The 7,542-nt window shown below is 31.9% G+C and overlaps 1 non-coding gene across 1 annotated transcript; it reads right to left on the reverse strand.

The window, feature by feature from the left end:
• Nucleotides 1–594: 594 nt before the first annotated feature.
• On the reverse strand, nucleotides 595–668 carry TRNAI-AAU. The gene has a single exon. It is a non-coding gene; the product is annotated as a tRNA-Ile (tRNA).
• Between the last annotated feature and the right edge of the window lie 6,874 nt (nucleotides 669–7,542).

The raw sequence follows: 7,542 nt of genomic DNA on the forward strand, positions 1-7,542 counted from the left end.
AGCAAAAAGTTAAAAATCATGAACTATCAAGAAAATTAATTTTTAATTTTACAAAATTTATCCAAAATGACGCGTTTTGATAAATTAACGGATGAGTAACACATTTGACAGTCAATATATATAAGCACGATTTTGAGAGTTTATGTAGTATTTTTAAATTTCAGTTTTTACATAATGTATATGAAATGACGTTGTTTTGAAAATTAACGGATAACTAACATATTTGGGTTTTGACGGTCAATATATATATATATATATATTTAAATACGATTTTGAAAATTTATGTAATATTTTGTTTTTTGATTAATTCAGTATGAAATATGTACTAGTACAAAGTTCAAGAATGAAAAGGCATAACTCGTAGAGTTCATGTAATATTTTTGTTTTTAACGTTGGTTTAGTTCAATATAGAGTACACACTACTACAAAACTCGAAAAGAAATAGCAACAACGCCTACTGTTGAAAAAGCCTAATTCCGCAAAAGGTAGGAATGAGCTGATTGTTTCACCTGTATTAGAAAATTAACGATGGTTGTGGTGGGATCCAAAGCGAGACTCGAACTGTAATTAAGGTAAACATAATGAAAATAAAACTGGCCTATACAGGTTTTGAACCTCTGAACTTCGCGTTATTAGCATGACGCTCTAACCAACTGAGCTAATAGGCCATCTCATAAGTAATGGTCTGATATATTATTTACTCTCATAAGTAATACTACCTAGCTATGGCTTTTCTATTAGATTTGAATATATTAATATAATTTATATATCTAAGTTTTAACTAAACTGAACCAAACGCAAACCAAAACGAATACAAACTAAACCAAACTAATTTCAGTTTATTTTGGTTAAAATTTTCTTAGACCCTAAATAAATTGAACCCAAATTTAAATTGAAATGCTAAAAGTAATTTAAATTTTGAAGTTTTTCATCCTATCCCAAATTAACAAAATATCAAATTTGTTGTTATGGTTAGAGTCTCTCTTAAACCAATTTCTCTAAAAAGCGAGAATCCAAGAATTTTTAAATTAATCTTTTAATGAATTGGTGTTTCCAACTCCTAACAAACTTAAAACATGGAAATATGGAAAAGAACACGGTAATAAAGGAAGCGTTCCCACAGAAATAGGAGCAGCTCTCTTATTTGCAGAACTGAAAAATAAAAGTAAAAATAAAAAGGAGACTCAGGCTAATGATACTTTGGTTTGGGCAACTCTTATAAGCTCATGGCAACTCTTACTCATATTAATTTCCTTTGCTTTTTGGTTAAACTCTCCAAAATAACCCACTGTATGTCGTCTTCATCGAACGAATGAGCTCTAGTGAATGAAGATGAACCATTAGTTATCCTTTCCTGAAGAGCTCTAGCAGCTATTTCATCCTCCTGAGCTTGCTTTCTCTTTCCATTATCTTTGAAACTGTTTAGACTCTCCTGAAGAGCTACAGCAACAAGTTCATCCTCTTGAACTTGCTTTCTTCTTTTATTATCTTTGAAACTGTTTAGACTCTCCTGAAGAGCTACATCAACTAGTTCATCCTCCTCAACTTGCTTTCTTTTCCCATTATCCTTGAAACTGTTTAGACTCTCCTGAAGAGCTACAGCAACTAGTTCATCCTCCTGAACTTGCTTTCCTTTTCCATGATCCTCCTGTTGGCGACGAATTAAAAGAGATTCTTGAATAGCCAAGCGAAGCTCTTTAGCTTCGGGGGATGAAAGATCTTCCATTTTCAGACTCTCCTGGACTTGCTTTTGAAGTGGACGAGGAGACTCTTCCATGTTTAGGCTCGTTTGTGAACGAGACCGTAACTTGTCCCTATGCTGAATTAGCTGCAAGTCAATCTGACAGAACTTGACAAAATCATCATTGATTTGTTTTATTTTCTTGGTATACGAATTTATCTTGACTAAATTGTATAACCGGACGCGTGAACATTTGTGGACCATTTTTTTAGCGCTTAGCATCAGTTTGGTAAGAACAACTAAGTCTTTATTACCTGGCTCCAGTCCTTCTTGCAACAAATCGATCTCTTGGAAAATGGGTACTAATCTCTCGATGGTCGACGCCAATTCCTTGAACAAGGGTTTGAAGTCCTTCACTTTCTTGGCCTCTGAAATCACCAGCTTCATAATCTCCGTAAATGGAACCATATCCATGATTTCACCCTCTTTCTCTTCTTCCTTAGAAAAAAAAACACACAGAACTATTAATTCTAAGTCAAAAGCAAGTAGATACGTTGTGTTTCTAATAGCAGCCATATATATATAAAAGTTAGGGAGATAATTTAACGTAGAAGATGACAAAGTAGTGAACAAAAAGAAATAATAATAGTCTTTAATTATTTCACTCATGTTCACTATACCTTCTTGCCCCATGTGAAACTCCTAAACTAGTATACTCACTATAACATCTTGACTCGCAATTCACGGAAGTCGCATTGTGCCTTAAAGGAGAAAAGAAAGAAAGAGATCTTGTTAACGAGTTAAAGTCTAACCTCAAATTTAATATAGTATCAAAACCAAGTTATAATATCATGTATATCGTAAATAATATGTTGAAGACGTTAATCGGCAGCTTTTTCCGTGTAGAAAACTTCATTTTTTTAGAAAGAAGGATAAAAACTCAAGAATGTATTTGACTTTGTTTATAAGAATACATCTTCCTCAAATAGTTATACGAACAGTCCATAAATTAAACTAAGAAAAAATCAACTTAACAACATGAGTCACAAAAACTCCTAAATTTACAATAAAATCTCACCGTAATAATTAGAGAAACAGCGACAAACAAATTAAAATTTGAGAATTTCTAGTTAGAAATAAAATTGTGAAAACTCCGACCTTGAAAACTATTATAACAAATCGATCAACATCTTGCACTTTAAGCATATCGAATTATCAAAACCCCAAAAACGTTAAACAAAGACCAAAACTATTTATAAAAGAATAGAAAATTAACCCCCCCCCCCCCTCCCCCCCGCATTGACTTTATGAAAACACATCATGTGCAAGGTCGTGCTTATTGTATTATTTACTAATGAGTGTATTAATATATACTAGTGGTTCTTCTTCTAAGTGTAATTTTCTCAAAAATAATCACATATAGAGTCAAGTTATGTTTTACATTATAATAGGCACATTGGGAGGAGATCAACATGGAGGTTGTAGACATGTGAGTTTGAAAAAAAAATCATCATGTTTTATAAACCAAAAATTATGAGCACTTTTTGAAAACTTCTTACAATATCAAACACTTTGTAATATTAACAAGATGGACAAATAGATAATTTCTAAACAAATAGACACCAATCAGATAGATGTGCTACAATATCTCTAATCTATCTCTATATAGTTTTCTTTGTTTAAAATAAACGAATTCTATCATAAATGTGAGTTTTGTTATAATGTATATTTCTGTAGTTAGAGAAATACTATTTTTGAGAAAAAATATAAAAGAATACTATGTATTCTTCTATATTCCTACAAAAAATAAAAGAATTTTATTCATATGCAAGACCATCTCCAATGGTACACTAATTTTTTCTCTATAATTTACACTAAAATATAGTAATTCTATTATAAAGTTACTTTATTTTAGTGTAAATTATAGAAGAAAAAATAATGTGCTATTGAAGGTGCTCTCTAAGCAACACCACCTCTATAATATAGTTGAGTAACTTGGGCTGGAGATGCTTTTATACTTTTTTTATATATGCTTCTTATTAATTTGCCTCAGGACAGGTCAATAATATTGCTCGATCCCTACTGAAAAAAACGTGTAGACATGGAAAAAATACTTAAAAAATTGTCTTGAAAGGGTAATTGCCACGGCCGAATAAGCAAGTTGCGTTGTTATTTCCCTTTTTAAGACTTATTCAGATAGCGCATTCCCTCGTGAAGATCATTTATCTTCCGTATAAACTCAAGATATCGACTTCTTCTCCTGTTCGGAAACGTAGTGGATTTTTCCGAGAAATATCTCGGCACGAACAACAACCCTATGAGGTTACGTATCCCATTAGCTGCTTGTTTTGGTCCCATCCTTGTCCCTTTTGAGTCTGCATATGTTTGTGGATCAAATTTCTTAACCATGTCAGGACACATATCTATAAACTTGAGATTCAAGAAAAACTAGCAACATATCACAAATTTCTTAGCCAAGTCAGGACATACATCTTTACATTTTTTTAAAAAAAACTTTGGTTTCTTAGAGAGTTCTTGAGATTAAAGAAAAAGAAAATAATTACAAAAAGAGAGAAAATGCACTAGAATAAGAGATTTATAGAAACTCAATAGATACTTATTAGCCACTTGTCTATTTTATATTAGTTGACTCTTCAAAGAAAAACAAAATTAAATAGTTTAATTAAATCACATTTAGAATATTGTTGTTTTGTTTGTTTAAATGCTCATTTGGAGTCACTGATGCTGATTTATTAGCAAAACATGGTCTTTTAGAAGGTGAAGTCTTTATGACTAGCACTTAACTTTTTCAATGGCATTAATATAAGAGAAAAAGACTAGGATAGCACCAAACCAAGTTTATGTTCCCAAAGTAGCACTCAAGGTTCAAAGTCACAAAAATAGGTTTCATTAAAGAGGTAAATATACATTTATACCCCTTGGGTTAATTAATCCAAACCTTAGGGTTTAGAGTTAAGGGGTGGGGTTTTGGAATTAGGGTTTAAAATTTTATAAAAAAAAAATATTAAAATAAAAAATAAAAATTTTAAAAACAGTTTTAAAAAGTATTTTTAAATTATAAAAAGAAAATTTGAAAAATAAAATAATAAAAAAAAAATTCGAAAAAAAAATTGTAAAAATTTCGAATCTGAAACTATAAAAAAAAAAAATCTTTTTTTCATTTTTTTAATTTTTATTTTATTTATTTTTATTTATTTTTGTTTGTTTATTTAATTTTAAACCAAGGGTATTAGGGATATTTTACCCTTTAATGAATGTCATTTTTGTGACTTTCTCCTTCTAGTGCTATTTTTGAGACATAAACTTCAAAATGTGTTATTATTGACAATTGCCCTTAATATAAGTTGTGTGTTAAAAAAAAAGCTCATTTGGAGTTCTCCCCGATGAGAGTGCTCTTATAATGAAATGGAGTTTTCAACTCTTTAGAACATGAAATTATGGAAAGAGAACATATAATTAAAGGAAACATAGGGTTTGTCCTAATTACAATAGGAGGAAAACACTAATATGTTATTTCCACAATTAGAAATATCAAAGAAAAGAGACTTAGTCTTGATGATGATGATTACTTTGGTTTTGTGATACCAAATCTTCTTGATCACTGCCCTCAAAATCAGCTTATCACATCTCTTGTTCATATTGCTTTCCTTTGCCTTTATTTTTTGAAACTCTCCCAAATCATCCGATGTATGTCCTCTTCATTCAACGGAGCTCCAGTAGATGAGGATGAACCATTAGCTATCCTTTCACTTTCATCGTACAACAAAGCATTTGCAATCTGCTCATCTTTTTCTAACTCTTGCGCCCCCCTTTTGGCGACTTGCTCATCTTCCATGTTTAGACTCTCCTGAAGAGCTGCAGCAAGCTGTCCATCCTCCTCATCCTGAAGTTGCTTTCCTTTGCCTTTATCCTTGAAACTCTCCAAAATAACTCGCTGTTCATCTTCATGATCAAACGAGTCTCTTCCAGTGTAAACGTTGCTATTATCTTGGCTTGTTCGTTGTGAACGAGACCGTAACTGGTCCAAATACTGAATAAGCGGCATGTAAAGCCCACAGAACTTTGCAAAATCGTCATTGATTGCTTTTATTTGTTTTGTATACCAACGTTTCTTGAGTATATCGTATTTCCGGACGTGTGAACACTCGCGAACCATTTCTTGAGCTCTTGACATCGTTTTGTGAAGAAAAACTAGACTTTTATTGCACGAGTCCAATCTTTCTTGCAACTTATCGATCTCTTCGGTAATAGGAACTAATATCTCCATGGTCGACACCAAATCCTCGAACAAGTGGTCGAAGTCCCTCAGTTTCTTGATCTCTGTAATGAGAAGCACCAGCATCACCGAAAATGGACTGAAAGGAATATCCATGATTTGACCTTTGATCTTTTTTTTTGTGAAACAAGGGTTTGCACTGTTCAGACAAGAGTACGACATATATGTATAATATATAGTACGGATAACTTAACTTTGAAGATATCATTTGCACAACACAAAGTCTTTGCTTGTTACCCCCACGGAGACCCTTAATTTCCTAGCAACCTCGCAATTTCACGGAAAATCGCACTGCGTCTTAAAGAAAGAGAGAAGGAAAATATCTGAAAATTGATCAAGAGACGTTCCTTTCTAAGGAATTTTAACAAACATTTCTTATAAACGAGTTGATTGGGACATGCAAGTGGTCCGACAGTGAAATTTGTAACATCATTGATTCACTCCAGGTACATATATATATGAAAAACTTATTGATTTGGTTATCTATCTCACTAAAATAAAATCATTTTTGGATCATTTATCTGAGAAAAATTCGTGATTAAGCAGGGTTGAAGGTAAATAGTAAACGAATGGTGACTAATTTTTTATATCATAAAACGTTAAAACAAAACACGAAACATTGATTGCATAGTTAGTAAATAAGTGTTTCCACCATTAAGAAGCTAGCGGCTCAGTCCATGATCTACAACATCTGGAGACAGCGTAACTCGGCAGTTCATCTCACTGGATTCTCTCCGCAGCAGACAACATTCTCCACCATAGACAGGGATATCCGTAATGCTATCAGTGCGAGAAGACATAGGAGGAACTTCACTACTGTTATGCAATTTTGGATTAGATAGTTGCAACCTTTTGATCTAACAATCATGTGTATACCTTGTTTTTTATTTCTTTTTTGCCAAGGTATCACTTTTAGGCTTTTGTAACCTTAAACTTTCATTTTATTTTATGATATTTACAGTTTAGCAAAAAAAAAAAAATGAATGCATTGACTAATAGAGATGTGGGGTTGATTAGCCGTTGGTTGTGATATGGGGGACTATAGTGAAATTGACTCTTTCACAAAAAAAAAAATTAATTATATTAATTCACAATATTAGTATAATATATGTAAAATAATTTTAGTGGTGTTATGCTCTCAAATGATTTCATTACAAAAATAGGGTATATAACCAAATAAACTATATTATATTATTTCTATTTTATGGTTCGTTTAAATATTCTATAAAAAAAAATTGGGGTGGAACTCCTCTAATAAGCTCCCTCGTTAGAACTTTTGTCAAAATGATTTTACTCTTCTGAGTTCTGATGCACTGCTGTTTGTTATCGACTTACTTTCTTGTTTGATAAGTGAAATAAGTTTGCCGATCTTTTTTTTTGCTACGAAACTTGATATTCTGTTTAAATTAGTCAGTAATGCTGTTATTTTGTAGTTTGGCTTCTCATTAAATATAACCCATACTTAGAACGTGACTTTTGACTTTAAGTCCAAGAATAATTAATGCTGTTATTACGATTTTTATATGTTATTTAGTCACTAACCTAATGAAATGAAAAAAATAAT

The sequence above is a fragment of the Brassica rapa genome, chromosome A09, assembly GCF_000309985.2.
Source record: "Brassica rapa cultivar Chiifu-401-42 chromosome A09, CAAS_Brap_v3.01, whole genome shotgun sequence".
NCBI lineage: Eukaryota > Viridiplantae > Streptophyta > Magnoliopsida > Brassicales > Brassicaceae > Brassica > Brassica rapa.